Consider the following 21504-nt stretch of genomic DNA (forward strand, 5'->3'; position numbering starts at 1 on the left):
CCAACACACGTCCCGACGTGGAGCTGAATGTTAGATAACTACAGACGTAGAGCCCAACACACTTCCCGACGTACAGCCCAACACATGTCCCGACGTAGAGACCAACACATGTCCCGACGTAGAACTGAAATTTAGGTAACTACAGACGTGGAGCCCAACACACGTCCCGACGTAGAGCTGTAAGTTAGCTCACTACAGATGTAGAGCCCAACACACGTCCCGATGTAGAGCCCAACACACGTCCCGACGTAGAGCCCAACACACGTCCCGACGTAGAGCTGAAAGTAAGCTAAATCCTGATGTAGAGCCCAACACACGTCCCGACGTAGAGCCCAACACACGTCCCGACGTAGAGCCCAACACACGTCCCGACGTAGAGCGGAAAGTAAGCTAAATCCTGATGTAGAGCCCAACACACGTCCCGACGTAGAGCCCAACACACGTCCCGACGTAGTGCCCAACACACGTCCCGACGTAGAGCTGAAAGTTAGCTAACTACAGATGTAGAGCCCAGCACACGTCCCGTTGTAGAGCCCAACACACGTCCCGACGTAGAGCCCAACACACGTCCCGACGTAGAGCTGAAATTTAGTTAACTACAGATGTAGAGCCCAACACAGGTCCCGATGTAGAGCCCAACACACGTCCCGACGTAGAGCCCAACACACGTCCCGACGTAGAGCCCAACATACGTCTCGACGTAGAGCTGAAAGTTAGCTAACTACAGATGTACAGCCCAACACACGTCCCGATGTAGAGCCCAACACACGTCCCGACGTAGAGCTGAAAGTTAGCTAACTACAGACGTAGAGCCCAACACACGTCCCGACGTAGAGCCCAACACATGTCCCGATGTAGAGCCCAACACACGTCCCGACATAAAGCCCAACACACGTCCCGACGTGGAGCTGAATGTTAGATAACTACAGACGTAGAGCCCAACACACTTCCCGACGTACAGCCCAACACAAGTCCCGACGTAGAGACCAACACATGTCCCGACGTAGAACTGAAATTTAGGTAACTACAGACGTGGAGCCCAACACACGTCCCGACGTAGAGCTGTAAGTTAGCTCACTACAGATGTAGAGCCCAACACACGTCCCGATGTAGAGCCCAACACACGTCCCGACGTAGAGCCCAACACACGTCCCGACGTAGAGCTGAAAGTAAGCTAAATCCTGATGTAGAGCCCAACACACGTCCCGACGTAGAGCCCAACACACATCCCGACGTAGAGCCCAACACACGTCCCGACGTAGAGCGGAAAGTAAGCTAAATCCTGATGTAGAGCCCAACACACGTCCCGACGTAGAGCTGCAAGTTAGCTAACTACAGACGTAGAGCCCAACACACGTCCCGACGTAGAGCCCAACACACGTCCCGATGTAGAGCCCAACACACGTCCCGACATAGAGCCCAACACACGTCCCGACGTGGAGCTGAATATTAGATAACTACAGACGTAGAGCCCAACACACTTCCCGACGTACAGCCCAATACACGTCCCGACGTAGAGACCAACACATGTCCCGACGTAGAACTGAAATTTAGGTAACTACAGACGTGCAGCCCAACACACGTCCCGACGTAGAGCTGTAAGTTAGGTCACTACAGATGTAGAGCCCAACACACGTCCCGAAGTAGAGCCCAACACACGTCCCGACGTAGAGCCCAACACACGTCCCGACGTAGAGCTGAAAGTAAGCTAAATCCTGATGTAGAGCCCAACACATGTCCCGACGTAGAGCCCAAGACACATCCCGACGTAGAGCCCAACACACGTCCCGACGTAGAGCGGAAAGTAAGCTAAATCCTGATGTATAGCCCAACACACGTCCCGATGTAGAGCCCAACACACGTCCCGACGTAGAGCTAAAAGGAAGCTAAATCCTTATGTAGACCCCAACACACGTCCCAATGTAGAGCCCAACAGACTTCCCGACGTAGAGCCCAACACACGTCCCGACGTAGAGCTGCAAGTTAGCTAACTACAGACGTAGAGCCCAACACACGTCCCGATGTAGAGCCCAACACACGTCCCGACATAGAGCCCAACACACGTCCCGACGTGGAGGTGAATATTAGATAACTACAGACATAGAGCCCAACACACTTCCCGACGTACAGCCCAATATACGTCCCGACGTAGAGACCAACACATGTCCCGACGTAGAACTGAAATTTAGGTAACTACAGACGTAGAGCCCAACACACGTCCCGACGTAGAGCCCAACACACGTCCCGACGTATAAACCAAGAGACGTCCCGACGCAGAGCCCAACAGACGTCCCGACGTAGAGTCCAACACACGTCCCGACGTAGAGCTGTAAGTTAGCTCACTACAGATGTAGAGCCCAACACACGTCCCGATGTAGAGCCCAACACACGTCCCGACGTAGAGCCCAACACACGTCCCGACGTAGAGCTGAAAGTAAGCTAAATCCTGATGTAGAGCCCAACACACGTCCCGACGTAGAGCCCAACACACATCCCGACGTAGAGCCCAACACACGTCCCGACGTAGAGCGGAAAGTAAGCTAATCCTGATGTAGAGCCCAACACACGTCCCGACGTAGAGCCCAACACACGTCCCGACGTAGTGCCCAACACACGTCCCGACGTAGAGCTGAAAGTTAGCTAACTACAGATGTAGAGCCCAGCACACGTCCCGATGTAGAGCCCAACACACGTCCCGACGTAGAGCCCAACACACGTCCCGACGTAGAGCTGAAATTTAGATAACTACAGATGTAGAGCCCAACACACGTCCCGACGTAGAGCCCAACACACGTCCCGATGTAGAGCCCAACACACGTCCCGACGTAGAGCTGAAAGTTAGCTAACTACAGACGTAGAGCCCAACACACGTCCCGACGTAGAGCCCAACACACGTCCCGATGTAGAGCCCAACACACGTCCCGACATAAAGCCCAACACACGTCCCGACGTGGAGCTGAATGTTAGATAACTACAGACGTAGAGCCCAACACACTTCCCGACGTACAGCCCAACACATGTCCCGACGTAGAGACCAACACATGTCCCGACGTAGAACTGAAATTTAGGTAACTACAGACGTGGAGCCCAACACACGTCCCGACGTAGAGCTGTAAGTTAGCTCACTACAGATGTAGAGCCCAACACACGTCCCGATGTAGAGCCCAACACACGTCCCGACGTAGAGCCCAACACACGTCCCGACGTAGAGCTGAAAGTAAGCTAAATCCTGATGTAGAGCCCAACACACGTCCCGACGTAGAGCCCAACACACATCCCGACGTAGAGCCCAACACACGTCCCAACGTAGAGCGGAAAGTAAGCTAAATCCTGATGTAGAGCCCAACACACGTCCCGACGTAGAGCCCAACACACGTCCCGACGTAGAGCTGCCAGTTAGCTAACTACAGACGTAGAGCCCAACACACGTCCCGACATAGAGCCCAACACACGTCCCGACGTGGAGCTGAATATTATATAACTACAGACGTAGAGCCCAACACACTTCCCGACGTACAGCCCAATACACGTCCCGACGTAGAGACCAACACATGTCCCGACGTAGAACTGAAATTTAGGTAACTACAGACGTAGAGCCAAACACACGTCCCGACTTAGAGCCCAACACACGTCCCGACGTATAAACCAAGAGACGTCCTGACGCAGAGCCCAACAGACGTCCCGACGTAGAGTCCAACACAAGTCCCGACGTAGAGCTGTAAGTTAGCTCACTACAGATGTAGAGCCCAACACACGTCCCGATGTAGAGCCCAACACACGTCCCGACGTAGAGCCCAACACACGTCCCGACGTAGAGCTGAAAGTAAGCTAAATCCTGATGTAGAGCCCAACACACGTCCCGACGTAGAGCCCAACACACGTCCCGACGTAGAGCCCAACACACGTCCCGACGTAGAGCGGAAAGTAAGCTAAATCCTGATGTAGAGCCCAACACACGTCCCGACGTAGAGCCCAACACACGTCCCGACGTAGTGCCCAACACACGTCCCGACGTAGAGCTGAAATTTAGATAACTACAGATGTAGAGCCCAACACAGGTCCCGATGTAGAGCCCAACACACGTCCCGACGTAGAGCCCAACACACGTCCCGACGTAGAGCCCAACACACGTCTCGACGTAGAGCTGAAAGTTAGCTAACTACAGATGTAGAGCCCAACACACGTCCCGATGTAGAGCCCAACACACGTCCCGACGTAGAGCTGAAAGTTAGCTAACTACAGACGTAGAGCCCAACACACGTCCCGACGTAGAGCCCAACACATGTCCCGATGTAGAGCCCAACACACGTCCCGACATAAAGCCCAACACACGTCCCGACGTGGAGCTGAATGTTAGATAACTACAGACGTAGAGCCCAACACACTTCCCGACGTACAGCCCAACACAAGTCCCGACGTAGAGACCAACACATGTCCCGACGTAGAACTGAAATTTAGGTAACTACAGACGTGGAGCCCAACACACGTCCCGACGTAGAGCTGTAAGTTAGCTCACTACAGATGTAGAGCCCAACACACGTCCCGATGTAGAGCCCAACACACGTCCCGACGTAGAGCCCAACACACGTCCCGACGTAGAGCCCAACACACATCCCGACGTAGAGCCCAACACACGTCCCGACGTAGAGCGGAAAGTAAGCTAAATCCTGATGTAGAGCCCAACACACGTCCCGACGTAGAGCTAAAAGTAAGCTAAATCCTTATGTAGACGCCAACACACGTCCCAACGTAGAGCCCAACAGACTTCCCGACGTAGAGCCCAACACACGTCCCGACGTAGAGCTGCAAGTTAGCTAACTACAGACGTAGAGCCCAACACACGTCCCGACATAGAGCCCAACACACGTCCCGATGTAGAGCCCAACACACGTCCCGACATAGAGCCCAACACACGTCCCGACGTGGAGCTGAATATTAGATAACTACAGACGTAGAGCCCAACACACTTCCCGACGTACAGCCCAATACAAGTCCCGACGTAGAGACCAACACATGTCCCGACGTAGAACTGAAATTTAGGTAACTACAGACGCAGAGCCCAACAGACGTCCCGACGTAGAGTCCAACACACGTCCCGACGTAGAGCTGTAAGTTAGCTCACTACAGATGTAGAGCCCAACACACGTCCCGATGTAGAGCCCAACACACGTCCCGACGTAGAGCCCAACACACGTCCCAACGTAGAGCTGAAAGTAAGCTAAATCCTGATGTAGAGCCCAACACACGTCCCGACGTAGAGCCCAACACACATCCCGACGTAGAGCCCAACACACGTCCCGACGTAGAGCGGAAAGTAAGCTAAATCCTGATGTAGAGCCCAACACACGTCCCGACGTAGAGCCCAACACACGTCCCGACGTAGTGCCCAACACACGTCCCGACGTAGAGCTGAAAGTTAGCTAACTACAGATGTAGAGCCCAGCACACGTCCCGATGTAGAGCCCAACACACGTCCCGACGCAGAGCCCAACACACGTCCCGACGTAGAGCTGAAAGTTAGCTAACTACAGATGTAGAGCCCAACACAGGTCCCGATGTAGAGCCCAACACACGTCCCGACGTAGAGCCCAACACACGTCCCGATGTAGAGCTGAAAGTTAGCTAACTACAGATGTAGAGCCCAACACACGTCCCGACGTAGAGCCCAACACACGTCCCGACGTAGAGCCCAACACACGTCTCGACGTAGAGCCCAACACACGTCCTGATGTAGAGCCCAACACACGTTCCAACGTAGAGCTGAAAGTAAGCTAAATCCTGATGTAGAGCCCAACACAGGTCCCGACGGAGAGCCCAACACACGTCCCGACGTAGAGCCTAACACACATACAGACGTAGAACCCAACACACGTCCCGACGTAGAGCTCAACACACGTCCCGACGTAGAGCTGAAAGTAAGCTAAATCGTTATGTAGAGCCCAACAAACATCCCGACGTAGAGCCCCACACACGATCCGACGTAGAGCTGAAAGTTAGCTAACTACAGATGTAGAGCCCAACACACGTCCCGATGTCGAGCCCAACACACGTCCCGACGTAGAGCCCAACACACGGCCCGACGTAGAGCTGAAAGTTAGCTAACTACAGAAGTAGATCCCAACACACGTCCTGACGTAGAGCCCAACACATGTCCTGACGTAGTGCCCAACACACGTCCCGACGTAGAGCCCAACACACGTCCCGACGTTGAGCCCAACACCGGTCCCGACGTAGAGCCCAACACACGTCCCGAAGTAGAGCCCAACACACGTCTCGACGTACAGCTCAACACTCGTCCCGAGGTAGAGCCCAACACACGTCCCGATTTAGACCCTAACACACGTCCCGACGTTGAGCTGAAAGTAAACTAAATCCTGATGTAGAGCCCAACACACGTCCCGACGTAGAGCCCAACAAACATCCCGACGTAGAGACCAACACACGACCCAACGTAGAGCCCAACACACGTCCCGATGTAGACCGTAACACACGTCCCGACGTAGAGCGCAACAGACGTCCCGATGTAGAGGCAAACAAACGTCCCGACATAGAGCCCAACACACGTCCCGACGTAGAGCGGAAAGTTAGCTAACTACAGATGTAGAGCCCAGCACATGTCCCGATGTAGAGCCCAAAACACCTCCCCAATGTAGAGCCCAACACAGGTCCCGACGTAGAGCCCAACACAGGTCCCGACGTAGAGCGGAACACACGTCCCGACGTAGAGCCCAACACACGTCCCGACGTAGAGCTGAAAGTTAGCTAACTACAGATGTAGAGCACATCACACGTCCCGATGTAGAGCCCAACAGACGTCCCGACGTAGAGCCCAACACACGTCCCGACGTGGAGCTGAAAGTTAGATAACTACAGACGTAGAGCCCAACACACGTCCCGACGTAAAGCCCAACACACGTCCTGATGTAGAGCCCAACACACGTTCCAACGTAGAGCTGAAAGTAAGCTAAATCCTGATGTAGAGCCCAACACAGGTCCCGACGTAGAGCCCAACACACGTCCCGACGTAGAGCCCAACACACGTCCCGACGTAGAGCTCAACACACGTCCCGACGTAGAGCTGAAATTAAGCTAAATCCTTATGTAGAGCCCAACAGACATCTCGACGTAGAGCCCCACACACGTCCCGACGTAGAGCTGAAAGTTAGCTAACTACAGATGTAGAGCCCAACACACGTCCCGATGTTGAGCCCAACACGCGTCCCGACGTAGAGCCGAAAGTTAGCTAACTACAGACGTAGAGCCCAAGACACGTCCCGACGTAGAGCCCAACACGTCCTGACGTAGTGCCCAACACACGTCCCGACATAGAGCTGAAAGCTAGCTAACTACAGATGTAGAGCCCAACACACGTCCCGATGTAGAGCCCAACACTCGTCCCGACGTAGAGCCCAACACACGTCCCGACGTAGAGCTGAAAGTTAGATAACTACAGACGTAGAGCCCAACACACGTCCCGACGTAGAGCCCAACACACGTCCTGATGTAGAGCCCAACACACGTTCCAACGTAGAGCTGAAAGTAAGCTAAATCCTGATGTAGAGCCCAACACAGGTCCCGACGTAGAGCCCAACACACGTCCCGACGTAGAGCCCAACACACATACAGACGTAGAACCCAACACACGTCCCGACGCAGAGCTCAACACACGTCCCGACGTAGAGCTGAAAGTAAGCTAAATCGTTATGTAGAGCCCAACAAACATCCCGACGTAGAGCCCCACACAGGACCCGACGTAGAGCTGAAAGTTAGCTAACTACAGATGTAGAGCCCAACACACGTCCCGATGTCGAGCCCAACACGCGTCCCGACGTAGAGCCCAACACACGGCCCGACGTAGAGCTGAACGTTAGCAAACTACAGACGTAGAGCCCAACACATGTCCCGACGTAGAGCCCAACACATGTCCTGACGTAGTGCCCAACACAGGTCCCGACATAGAGCTGAAAGCTAGCTAACTACAGATGTAGAGCCCAACACACGTCCCGACGTAGAGCCCAACACACGTCCCGACGTAGAGCCCAACACACGTCCCGACGTAGAGCTGAAAGTTAGCTAACTACAGACGTAGAGCCCAACACACGTCCCGACGTAGAGCCCAGAACACGTCCAGATGTAGAGCTGAAAGTCAGCTAACTAGAGACGTAGAGCCCAACACACGTCCCGACGTAGAGCCCAACACACGTCCCGACGTAGAGCTGAAAGTTAGCTAACTACAGACGTAGAGCCCAACACACGTCCCGACGCAGAGTGGAAAGTAAGCTAAATCCTGAGGTAGAGCCCAACACACGTCCTGACGCAGAGCGGAAAGTAAGCTAAATCCTGAGGTAGGGCCAAACACACGTCCCCACGTAGAGCTGAACTTAAGCTAAATCCCGAGGTAGAGCCCAACACACGTCCCGACGTAGAGCCCAACACACGTCCCGACATTGACCTGAAAGTAAGCTAAATCCTGATGTAGAGCCTAACATACGTCCCGACGTAGAGCCCAACACACGTCCCGACGTAGAGCCCAACACACGTCCCGACGTAGAGCCCAACACACGTCCCGAAGCAGAGCCCAACACACGTCCCGACGTAGAGCCCAGCACACGTCCCGACGTAGAGCCCAGCACACGTCCCGACGTAGAGCCCAACACACGTCCCGATGCAGAGCCCAATACACGTTCCGATGTAGAGCTGAAAGTAAGGTAAATCCCGACCTAGAGCCCAACACACGTCCCGACGCAGAGCCCAACACTCATCCCGACGTAGAGCCCAACACACGTCCCGACGTAGAGCTGAAAGTAAGCTAAATCCTGATGTAGAGCCCAACACACGTCCCGACGTAGAGCCCAACAAACATCCCGACGTACATCCCAACACACGATACGACGTAGAGCCCAAGACACGTCCCGATGTAGACCCTAACACACGTCCCGACGTAGAGCTGAAAGTAAGCTAAATCCTGATGTAGAGCCCAACACACGTCCCGACGTAGAGCCCAATAAACATCCCGACGTAGAGCCCAAAACACATCCAGACATAGAACCCAACACACGTCCCGACGTAGAGCTGAAATTTATCTAACTACAGACGAAGAGCCCCACACACGTCCCGACGTAGAGCCCAACAGACGTCCCGACGTAGAGCCCAACAGACGTCCCGACGTAGATATGGAAGTTAGCTAACTAGAGATGTAGAGCCCAACACACGTCGCGACGTAGAGCCCAACACACGTCCCGACGTCGAGCGGAAAGTTAGGTAACTACAGATGTAGAGCCCAGCACACGTCCCGATGTAGAGCCCAAAATACCTCCCGACGTAGAGCCCAACACAGGTCCCGACGTGGAGCTGAAAGTTAGATAACTCCAGACGTAGAGCCCAACACACGTCCCGACGTAGAGCCCAACACACATCCCGACGTAGAGCCCAACACACGTCCAGACGTGGAGCTGAAAGTTAGATAACTCCAGACGTAGAGCCCAACACACTTACCGACGTAGAGCCCAACACACGTCCCGACGTAGAGCTGAAAGTTAGCTTACTACAGACGTAGAGCCGAACAAACGTCCCGACGTAGAGCCCAACAGACGTCCCGACGTAGAGTCCCATCAATGTCCTGACGTAGAGCTGAATGTTAGCTAACTACAGATGTAGAGCCCAACACACGTCCCGAAGTAGATCCCAACAGACGTCCCGACGTAGAGCCCAACACACGTCCCGACGTAGAGCTGAAAGTTAGCTAACTACAGATGTAGAGCACAGCACACGTCCCGATGTAGAGCCCAACAGACGTCCCGACGTAGAGCCCAAGACACGTCCCGATGTGGAGCTGAAAGTTAGATAACTACAGACGTAGAGCCCAACACACGTCCCGACGTAGAGCCCAACACATGTCCTGATGTAGAGCCGAACACACGTTCCAACGTAGAGGTGAAAGTAAGCTAAATCCTGATGTAGAGCCCAACAAAGGTCCCGACGTAGAGCCCAACACACGTCCAGACGTAGAACCCAACACACGTCCCGACGTAGAGCTCAACACACGTCCCGACGTAGAGCTGAAAGTAAGCTAAATCCTTATGTAGAGCCCAACAGACATCCCGACGTAGAGCCCCACACACGTCCCGACGTAGAGCTGAAAGTTAGCTAACTATAGATGTAGAGCCCAACACAAGTCCCGATGTCGAGCCCAACACGCGTCCCGACGTAGAGCCCAACACACGGCCCGACGTAGAGCTGAAAGTTAGCTAACTACAGACGTAGAGCCCAACACACGTCCCGACGTAGAGCCCAACACACGTCCTGATGTAGAGCCCAACACACGTTCCAACGTAGAGCTGAAAGTAAGCTAAATCCTGATGTAGAGCCCAACACACGTCCCGATGTAGAGCCCAACACTCGTCCCGACGTAGAGCCCAACAGACGTCCCGACTTAGAGCTGAAAGTTAGCTAACTACAGACGTAGAGCCCAACACACGTCCCGACGTCGAGCCCAACACACGTCCCGACGTAGAGCCCAACACACGTCCTGATGTAGAGCCCAACACACGTTCCAACGTAGAGCTAAAAGTAAGCTAAATCCTGATGTAGAGCCCAACACACGTCCCGATGTAAAGCCCAACACTCGTCCCGACGTAGAGCCCAACAGACGTCCCGACGTAGAGCTGAAAGTTAGCTAACTACAGACGTAGAGCCCAACACACGTCCCGACGTAGAGCCCAGAACACGTACAGATGTAGAGCTGAAAGACAGTTAACTAGAGACGTAGAGCCCAACACACGTCCCGACGTAGAGCCCAACACACGTCCCGATGTAGACCCTAACAGACGTCCCGACGTAAAGCTTAAAGTAAGCTAAATCCTGATGTAGAGCCCAACACACGTCCCGACCTAGAGCCCAATAAACATCCCGACGTAGATCCCAAAACACATCCAGACATAGAACCCAACACACGTCCCGACGTAGAGCTGAAATTTATCTTACTACAGACGAAGAGCCCAACACACGTCCCGACGTAGAACCCAACACACGTCCCGACATAGAGCCCAACAGACGTCCCGACGTAGAGCCAAACAGACGTCCCGACGTAGAGCCCAACACACGTCCCGACGTAGAGCGGAAAGTTAGCTAACTACAGATGTAGAGCCCAGCACACGTCCCGATGTAGAGCCGAAAACACCTCCCGACGTAGAGCCCAACACAGGTCCCGACGTAGAGCCCAACACAGGTCCCGACGTAGAGCCCAACACAGGTCCCGACGTAGAGCCCAACACACGTCCCGACGTAGAGCCCAACACAAGTTCTGACGTAGAGCTGAAAGTAAGCTAAATCCTGATGTAGAGCCCAACACACGTCCCGACGTAGAGCCCAACACACGTCCCGACGTAGAGCTGAAATTTAGCTAACTACAGATGTAGAGCCCAACACACGTCCCGACGTAGAGCCCAACACACGTCCCGACGTAGAGCCCAACACACGTCCCGACATGTAGCCCAACACACGTCCCGACGTAGAGCCCAACACCCATCCCGACGTTGAGCCCAACACAGGTCCCGACGTAGAGCCCAACACACGTCCCGACGTAGAGCCGAACACACGTCCCGATGTAGAGCTGAAGTCAGCTAACTACAAACGTAGAGCCCAACACACGTCCCGACGTAGAGCCCAACACACGTCCCGATGTAGAGCCCAACACAAGTCCCGACGTAGAGCTGGAAGTTAGCTAACTACAGACGTAGAGCCCAACACACGTCCCGACGTAGAGCCCAACACACGTCCCGACGTAGAGCCCAACAGATGTCCCGACGTTGAGCCCAACACAGGTCCCGACGTAGAGCCCAATACACGTCCCGACGTAGAGCCCAACACACGTCCCGACGTAGAGCCCAACACTCGTCCCGACGTAGAGCTGAAAGTAATCTAAACCCTGATGTAGAGCCCAACAGACGTCCCGACGTAGACCCCAACACACGTCCCGACATAGAGCCCAACACACTTCCCGATGTAGAGCCTAAAACACGTCCCGACGTTGAGGTGAAAGTAAGCTAAATCCTGATGTAGAGCCCAACACACGTCCCGACGTAGAGCCCAAACCCATGTCCTGACGTAGAGCCCAACACACGTCCCGATGTAGAGCCCAACACACGTTCCGACGTAGAGCTGAAAGTTAGCTAACTACAGACGTAGAGCCCAACACACGTCCCGACGTAGAGTCCAACACACATCCAGACGTAGAACCCAACACACGTTCCGACGTAGAGCTGAAAGTTAGCTCACTACAGACGTAGAGCCCAACACAAGTCCCGACGTAGAGCCCAACACAGGTCCCGACGCAGAGCTGAAAGTAATCTAAACCCTGATGTAGAGCCCAACACACGTCCCGACGTAGAGCCCAACACACGTCCCGACGTAAAGCCCACCACACGTCCCGACGTAGAGCCCAACACACGTCCCGACGTAGAGCTGAAAGTAAGCTAAATCCTGATGTAGAGCCCAACACATGTCCCGATGTAGAGCCCAACACACGTCCCGACGTAGAGCCCAACACACATCCAGACGTAGAACCCAACACACGTCCCGACGTAGAGCTGAAAGTTATCTAACTACAGACTTAGAGCCCAACACACGTCCCGACGTAGAGCCCAACAGACGTCCCGACGTAGAGCCCAACACACGTCCCGACGTAGAGCTGAAAGTTAGCTTATCACAGATGTAGAGCCCAACACACGTCCCGATGCAGAGCCCAACACACGTCCCGACGTAGAACTGTCAGTTAGCTAACTACAGATGTAGAGCCCAACACACGTCCCGATGTAGAGCCCAACACACGTCCCGATGTAGAGCTGAAAGTCAGCTAACTACAGACGTAGAGCCCAACACACGTCCCGACGTAGAGCCCAACAGACGTCCTGACGTAGAGCCCCAGACACGTCCCGACGTAGAGCTGAAAGTTAGCTCACTACAGATGTAGAGCCCAAAAGACGTCCCGACGTAGAGCCCAACAGACGTCCCGACGTAGAGCCCAACAGGCATCCGGACGTAGAGCCCAACACAGGTCCGGACGTAGAACCCAACACACGTCCCGACGTAGAGCCCAACACTCGTCCCGACGTAGAGCTGAAAGTATGCTAAATCCTGATGTAGAGCCCAACACACGTCCCGACGTAGAGCCCAACACCCGTCCCGACGTAGAGCTGAAAGTTAGCTAACTACAAAAGTAGAGCCCAACAGACGTCCCGACGTAGAGGTGAAAGTAAGTTAAATCCTGATGTAGAGCCCAACACACGTCCCGATGTAGAGCCCAACACACGTCCCGACGTAGAACCCAACACACATCCAGACGTAGAACCCAACACACGTCCCGACGTAGAGCTGAAAGTTATGTAACTACAGACTTAGAGCCCAACACACGTCCCGACGTAGAGCCCAACAGACGTCCCAATGTAGAGCCCAACACACTTCCCGACGTAGAGCTGAAAGTTAGCTCACTACAGATGTAGAGCCCAAAACACGTCCCGATGCAGAGCCCAACACACGTCCCGACGTAGAGCTGTCAGTTAGCTAACTACAGATGTAGAGCCCAACACACGTCCCGATGTTGAGCCCAACACACATCCAAACGTAGAACCCACACAAGTCCCGACGTTGACTAAATATTATCTAACTACAGACGTAGAGCCCAACACACGTCCCGACGTAGAGCCCAACACACGTCCCGACGTAGAGCCCAACACACGTCCTGATGTAGAGCCCAACACACGTTCCAACGTAGAGCTGAAAGTAAGCTAAATCCTGATGTAGAGCCCAACACACGTCCCGATGTAGAGCCCAACACTCGTCCCGACGTAGAGCCCAACAGACGTCCCGACTTAGAGCTGAAAGTTAGCTAACTACAGACGTAGAGCCCAACACACGTCCCGACGTCGAGCCCAACACACGTCCCGACGTAGAGCCCAACACACGTCCTGATGTAGAGCCCAACACACGTTCCAACGTAGAGCTGAAAGTAAGCTAAATCCTGATGTAGAGCCCAACACACGTCCCGATGTAAAGCCCAACACTCGTCCCGACGTAGAGCCCAACAGACGTCCCGACGTAGAGCTGAAAGTTAGCTAACTACAGACGTAGAGCCCAACACACGTCCCGACGTAGAGCCCAACACAGGTACCAACGTGGAGCCCAACACACGTCCCGACGTAGAGCCCAGAACAAGTACAGATGTAGAGCTGAAAGACAGTTAACTAGAGACGTAGAGCCCAACACACGTCCCGACGTAGAGTCCAACACACGTCCCGATGTAGACCCTAACAGACGTCCTGACGTAAAGCTTAAAGTAAGCTAAATCCTGATGTAGAGCCCAACACACGTCCCGACCTAGAGCCCAATAAACATCCCGACGTATATCCCAAAACACATCCAGACATAGAACCCAACACACGTCCCGACGTAGAGCTGAAATTTATCTTACTACAGACGAAAAGCCCAACACACGTCCCGACGTAGAACCCAACACACGTCCCGACATAGAGCCCAACAGACGTCCCGACGTAGAGCCAAACAGACGTCCCGACGTAGAGCCCAACACACGTCCCGACGTAGAGCGGAAAGTTAGCTAACTACAGATGTAGAGCCCAGCACACGTCCCGATGTAGAGCCGAAAACACCTCCCGACGTAGAGCCCAACACAGGTCCCGACGTAGAGCCCAACACAGGTCCCGACGTAGAGCCCAACACACGTCCCGACGTAGAGCCCAACACAAGTTCTGACGTAGAACTGAAAGTAAGCTAAATCCTGATGTAGAGCCCAACACACGTCCCGACGTAGAGCCCAACACACGCCCCGACGTAGAGCTGAAATTTAGCTAACTACAGATGTAGAGCCCAACACACGTCCCGACGTAGTGCCCAACACACGTCCTGACGTAGAGCCCCAGACACGTCCCGACGTAGAGCTGAAAGTTAGCTCACTACAGATGTAGAGCCCAAAAGACGTCCCGACGTAGAGCCCAACACCCATCCCGACGTTGAGCCCAACACAGGTCCCGACGTAGAGCCCAACACACGTCCCGACGTAGAGCCGAACACACGTCCCGATGTAGAGCTGAAAGTCAGCTAACTACAAACGTAGAGCCCAACACACGTCCCGACGTAGAGCCCAACACATGTCCCGATGTAGAGCCCAACACAAGTCCCGACGTAGAGCTGGAAGTTAGCTAACTACAGACGTAGAGCCCAACACACGTCCCGACGTAGAGCCCAACACACGTCCCGACGTAGAGCCCAACAGATGTCCCGACGTTGAGCCCAACACAGGTCCCGACGTAGAGCCCAATACACGTCCCGACGTAGAGCCCAACACACGTCCCGACGTAGAGCCCAACACTCGTCCCGACGTAGAGCTGAAAGTAATCTAAACCCTGATGTAGAGCCCAACAGACGTCCCGACGTAGACCCCAACACACGTCCCGACATAGAGCCCAACACACTTCCCGATGTAGAGCCTAAAACACGTCCCGACGTTGAGGTGAAAGTAAGCTAAATCCTGATGTAGAGCCCAACACACGTCCCGACGTAGAGCCCAAACCCATGTCCTGACGTAGAGCCCAACACACGTCCCGATGTAGAGCCCAACACACGTTCCGACGTAGAGCTGAAAGTTAGCTAACTACAGACGTAGAGCCCAACACACGTCCCGACGTAGAGTCCAACACACATCCAGACGTAGAACCCAACACACGTTCCGACGTAGAGCTGAAAGTTAGCTCACTACAGACGTAGAGCCCAACACACGTCCCGACGTAGAGCCCAACACAGGTCCCGACGCAGAGCTGAAAGTAATCTAAACACTGATGTAGAGCCCAACACACGTCCCGACGTAGAGCCCAACACACGTCCCGACGTAGAGCCCAACACACGTCCCGACGTAGAGCTGAAAGTAAGCTAAATCCTGATGTAGAGCCCAACACATGTCCCGATGTAGAGCCCAACACACGTCCCGACGTAGAGCCCAACACACATCCAGACGTAGAACCCAACACACGTCCCGACGTAGAGCTGAAAGTTATCTCACTACAGACTTAGAGCCCAACACACGTCCCGACGTAGAGCCCAACAGACGTCCCGACGTAGAGCCCAACACACGTCCCGACGTAGAGCTGAAAGTTAGCTCATCACAGATGTAGAGCCCAACACACGTCCCGATGCAGAGCCCAACACACGTCCCGACGTAGAACTGTCAGTTAGCTAACTACAGATGTAGAGCCCAACACACGTCCCGATGTAGAGCCCAACACACGTCCCGATGTAGAGCTGAAAGTCAGCTAACTACAGACGTAGAGCCCAACACACGTCCCGACGTAGAGCCCAACAGACGTCCTGACGTAGAGCTGAAAGTTATGTAACTACAGACTTAGAGCCCAACACACGTCCCGATGTAGAGCCCAACACACGTCCCGATGTAGAGCTGAAAGTCAGCTAACTACAGACGTAGAGCCCAACACACGTCCCGACGTAGAGCCCAACAGACGTCCCGCCGTAGAGCTGTCAGTTAGCTAACTACAGATGTAGAGCCCAACACACGTCCCGATGTAGAGCCCAACACACGTCCCGATGTAGAGCTGAAAGTCAGCTAACTACAGACGTAGAGCCCAACACACGTCCCGACGTAGAGCCCAACAGACGTCCCGCCGTAGAGCCCCACACACGTCCTGACGTAGAGCTGAAAGTTATCTAACTACAGATGTAGAGCCCAACAGACGTCCCGACGTAGAGCCCAACAGACGTCCCGACGTAGAGCCCAACAGGCATCCCGACGTAGAGACCAAGACAGGTCCGGACGTAGAGCCCAACACTCGTCCCGACGTAGAGCTGAAAGTAATCTAAACCCTGATGTAGAGCCCAACAGACGTCCCGACGTAGAGCCCAACACACGTCCCGACGTAGAGCCCAACACACGTCCCGACGTAGAGCCCAACATACGTCCCGACGTAGAGCCCAACACACGTTCCGACGTAGAGCTGAAAGTAAGCTAAATCCTGATGTAGAGCCCAACACACGTCCCGACGTAGAGCCCAACACACGTCCCGACGTATAGCTGAAAGTTAGCTAACTACAGACGTAGAGCCCAACACACGTCCCGACGTAGAGCTGTAAGTAAGCTAAATCCTAATGTAGAGCCCAACACACGTCCCGACGTAGAGCCCAACAGACGTCCCGACGTAGTGCCCAACACACATCCAAACGTAGAACCCACACAAGTCCCGACGTTGACTAAATATTATCTAACTACAGACGTAGAGCCCAACACACGTCCCGACGTAGAGCCCAACACACGTCCCGACGTAGAGCCCAACACACGTCCTGATGTAGAGCCCAACACACGTTCCAACGTAGAGCTGAAAGTAAGCTAAATCCTGATGTAGAGCCCAACACACGTCCCGATGTAGAGCCCAACACTCGTCCCGACGTAGAGCCCAACAGACGTCCCGACTTAGAGCTGAAAGTTAGCTAACTACAGACGTAGAGCCCAACACACGTCCCGACGTCGAGCCCAACACACGTCCCGACGTAGAGCCCAACACACGTCCTGATGTAGAGCCCAACACACGTTCCAACGTAGAGCTGAAAGTAAGCTAAATCCTGATGTAGAGCCCAACACACGTCCCGATGTAAAGCCCAACACTCGTCCCGACGTAGAGCCCAACAGACGTCCCGACGTAGAGCTGAAAGTTAGCTAACTACAGACGTAGAGCCCAACACACGTCCCGACGTAGAGCCCAACACAGGTACCAACGTGGAGCCCAACACACGTCCCGACGTAGAGCCCAGAACAAGTACAGATGTAGAGCTGAAAGACAGTTAACTAGAGACGTAGAGCCCAACACACGTCCCGACGTAGAGCCCAACACACGTCCCGATGTAGACCCTAACAGACGTCCTGACGTAAAGCTTAAAGTAAGCTAAATCCTGATGTAGAGCCCAACACACGTCCCGACCTAGAGCCCAATAAACATCCCGACGTATATCCCAAAACACATCCAGACATAGAACCCAACACACGTCCCGACGTAGAGCTGAAATTTATCTTACTACAGACGAAGAGCCCAACACACGTCCCGACGTAGAACCCAACACACGTCCCGACATAGAGCCCAACAGACGTCCCGACGTAGAGCCAAACAGACGTCCCGACGTAGAGCCCAACACACGTCCCGACGTAGAGCGGAAAGTTAGCTAACTACAGATGTAGAGCCCAGCACACGTCCCGATGTAGAGCCGAAAACACCTCCCGACGTAGAGCCCAACACAGGTCCCGACGTAGAGCCCAACACAGGTCCCGACGTAGAGCCCAACACACGTCCCGACGTAGAGCCCAACACAAGTTCTGACGTAGAGCTGAAAGTAAGCTAAATCCTGATGTAGAGCCCAACACACGTCCCGACGTAGAGCCCAACACACGCCCCGACGTAGAGCTGAAATTTAGCTAACTACAGATGTAGAGCCCAACACACGTCCCGACGTAGTGCCCAACACACGTCCTGACGTAGAGCCCCAGACACGTCCCGACGTAGAGCTGAAAGTTAGCTCACTACAGATGTAGAGCCCAAAAGACATCCCGACGTAGAGCCCAACACCCATCCCGACGTTGAGCCCAACACAGGTCCCGACGTAGAGCCCAACACACGTCCCGACGTAGAGCCGAACACACGTCCCGATGTAGAGCTGAAAGTCAGCTAACTACAAACGTAGAGCCCAACACACGTCCCGACGTAGAGCCCAACACACGTCCCGATGTAGAGCCCAACACAAGTCCCGACGTAGAGCTGGAAGTTAGCTAACTACAGACGTAGAGCCCAACACACGTCCCGACGTAGAGCCCAACACACGTCCCGACGTAGAGCCCAACAGATGTCCCGACGTTGAGCCCAACACAGGTCCCGACGTAGAGCCCAATACACGTCCCGACGTAGAGCCCAACACACGTCCCGACGTAGAGCCCAACACTCGTCCCGACGTAGAGCTGAAAGTAATCTAAACCCTGATGTAGAGCCCAACAGACGTCCCGACGTAGACCCCAACACACGTCCCGACATAGAGCCCAACACACTTCCCGATGTAGAGCCTAAAACACGTCCCGACGTTGAGGTGAAAGTAAGCTAAATCCTGATGTAGAGCCCAAAACACGTCCCGACGTAGAGCCCAAACCCATGTCCTGACGTAGAGCCCAACACACGTCCCGATGTAGAGCCCAACACACGTTCCGACGTAGAGCTGAAAGTTAGCTAACTACAGACGTAGAGCCCAACACACGTCCCGACGTAGAGTCCAACACACATCCAGACGTAGAACCCAACACACGTTCCGACGTAGAGCTGAAAGTTAGCTCACTACAGACGTAGAGCCCAACACACGTCCCGACGTAGAGCCCAACACAGGTCCCGACGCAGAGCTGAAAGTAATCTAAACACTGATGTAGAGCCCAACACACGTCCCGACGTAGAGCCCAACACACGTCCCGACGTAAAGCCCAACACACGTCCCGACGTAGAGCCCAACACACGTCCCGACGTAGAGCTGAAAGTAAGCTAAATCCTGATGTAGAGCCCAACACATGTCCCGATGTAGAGCCCAACACACGTCCCGACGTAGAGCCCAACACACATCCAGACGTAGAACCCAACACACGTCCCGACGTAGAGCTGAAAGTTATCTCACTACAGACTTAGAGCCCAACACACGTCCCGGCGTAGAGCCCAACAGACGTCCCGACGTAGAGCCCAACACACGTCCCGACGTAGAGCTGAAAGTTAGCTCATCACAGATGTAGAGCCCAACACACGTCCCGATGCAGAGCCCAACACACGTCCCGACGTAGAACTGTCAGTTAGCTAACTACAGATGTAGAGCCCAACACACGTCCCGATGTAGAGCCCAACACACGTCCCGATGTAGAGCTGAAAGTCAGCTAACTACAGACGTAGAGCCCAACACACGTCCCGACGTAGAGCCCAACAGACGTCCTGACGTAGAGCCCCAGACACGTCCCGACGTAGAGCTGAAAGTTAGCTCACTACAGATGTAGAGCCCAAAAGACGTCCCGACGTAGAGCCCAACAGACTTCCCGACGTAGAGCCCAACAGGCATCCGGACGTAGAGCCCAACACAGGTCCGGACGTAGAACCCAACACACGTCCCGACGTAGAGCCCAACACTCGTCCCGACGTAGAGCTGAAAGTATGCTAAATCCTGATGTAGAGCCCAACACACGTCCCGACGTAGAGCCCAACACCCGTCCCGACGTAGAGCTGAAAGTTAGCTAACTACAAACGTAGAGCCCAACAGACGTCCCGACGTAGAGGTGAAAGTAAGTTAAATCCTGATGTAGAGCCCAACACACGTCCCGATGTAGAGCCCAACACACGTCCCGACGTAGAACCCAACACACATCCAGACGTAGAACCCAACACACGTCCCGACGTAGAGCTGAAAGTTATGTAACTACAGACTTAGAGCCCAACACAAGTCCCGACGTAGAGCCCAACAGACGTCCCAATGTAGAGCCCAACACACTTCCCGACGTAGAGCTGAAAGTTAGCTCACTACAGATGTAGAGCCCAAAACACGTCCCGATGCAGAGCCCAACACACGTCCCGACGTAGAGCTGTCAGTTAGCTAACTACAGATGTAGAGCCCAACAGACGTCCCGACGTAGAGCCCAACAGACGTCCCGCCGTAGAGCCCAACAGGCATCCCGACGTAGAGACCAAGACAGGTCCGGACGTAGAGCCCAACACTCGTCCCGACGTAGAGCTGAAAGTAATCTAAACCCTGATGTAGAGCCCAACAGACGTCCCGACGTAGAGCCCAACACACGTCCCGACGTAGAGCCCAACACACGTTCCGACGTAGAGCTGAAAGTAAGCTAAATCCTGATGTAGAGCCCAACACACGTCCCGACGTAGAGCCCAACACACGTCCCGACGTATAGCTGAAAGTTAGCTAACTACAGACGTAGAGCCCAACACACGTCCCGACGTAGAGCTGTAAGTAAGCTAAATCCTAATGTAGAGCCCAACACACGTCCCGACGTAGAGCCCAACAGACGTCCCGACGTAGTGCCCAACACACATCCAAATGTAGAACCCACACAAGTCCCGACGTTGACTAAATATTATCTAACTACAGACGTAGAGCCCAACACACGTCCCGACGTAGAGCCCAACACACGTCCCGACGTAGAGCTGAAAGTAAGCTAAATCCTGATGTAGAGCCCAACAGACGTCCCGACGTAGACGCCAACACGCGTCCCGACATAGAGCCCAACACACTTCCCGATGTAGAGCCTAACACACGTCCCGACGTTGAGCTGAAAGTAAGCTAAATCCTGATGTAGAGCCCAACACACGTCCCGACCTAGAGCCCAATAAACATCCCGACGTATATCCCAAAACACATCCAGACATAGAACCCAACACACGTCCCGACGTAGAGCTGAAATTTATCTTA

The sequence above is a fragment of the Leptosomus discolor genome, chromosome 16, assembly GCF_034619465.1.
Source record: "Leptosomus discolor isolate bLepDis1 chromosome 16, bLepDis1.hap2, whole genome shotgun sequence".
In the NCBI taxonomy this organism is placed as follows: Eukaryota; Metazoa; Chordata; class Aves; order Leptosomiformes; family Leptosomidae; genus Leptosomus; species Leptosomus discolor.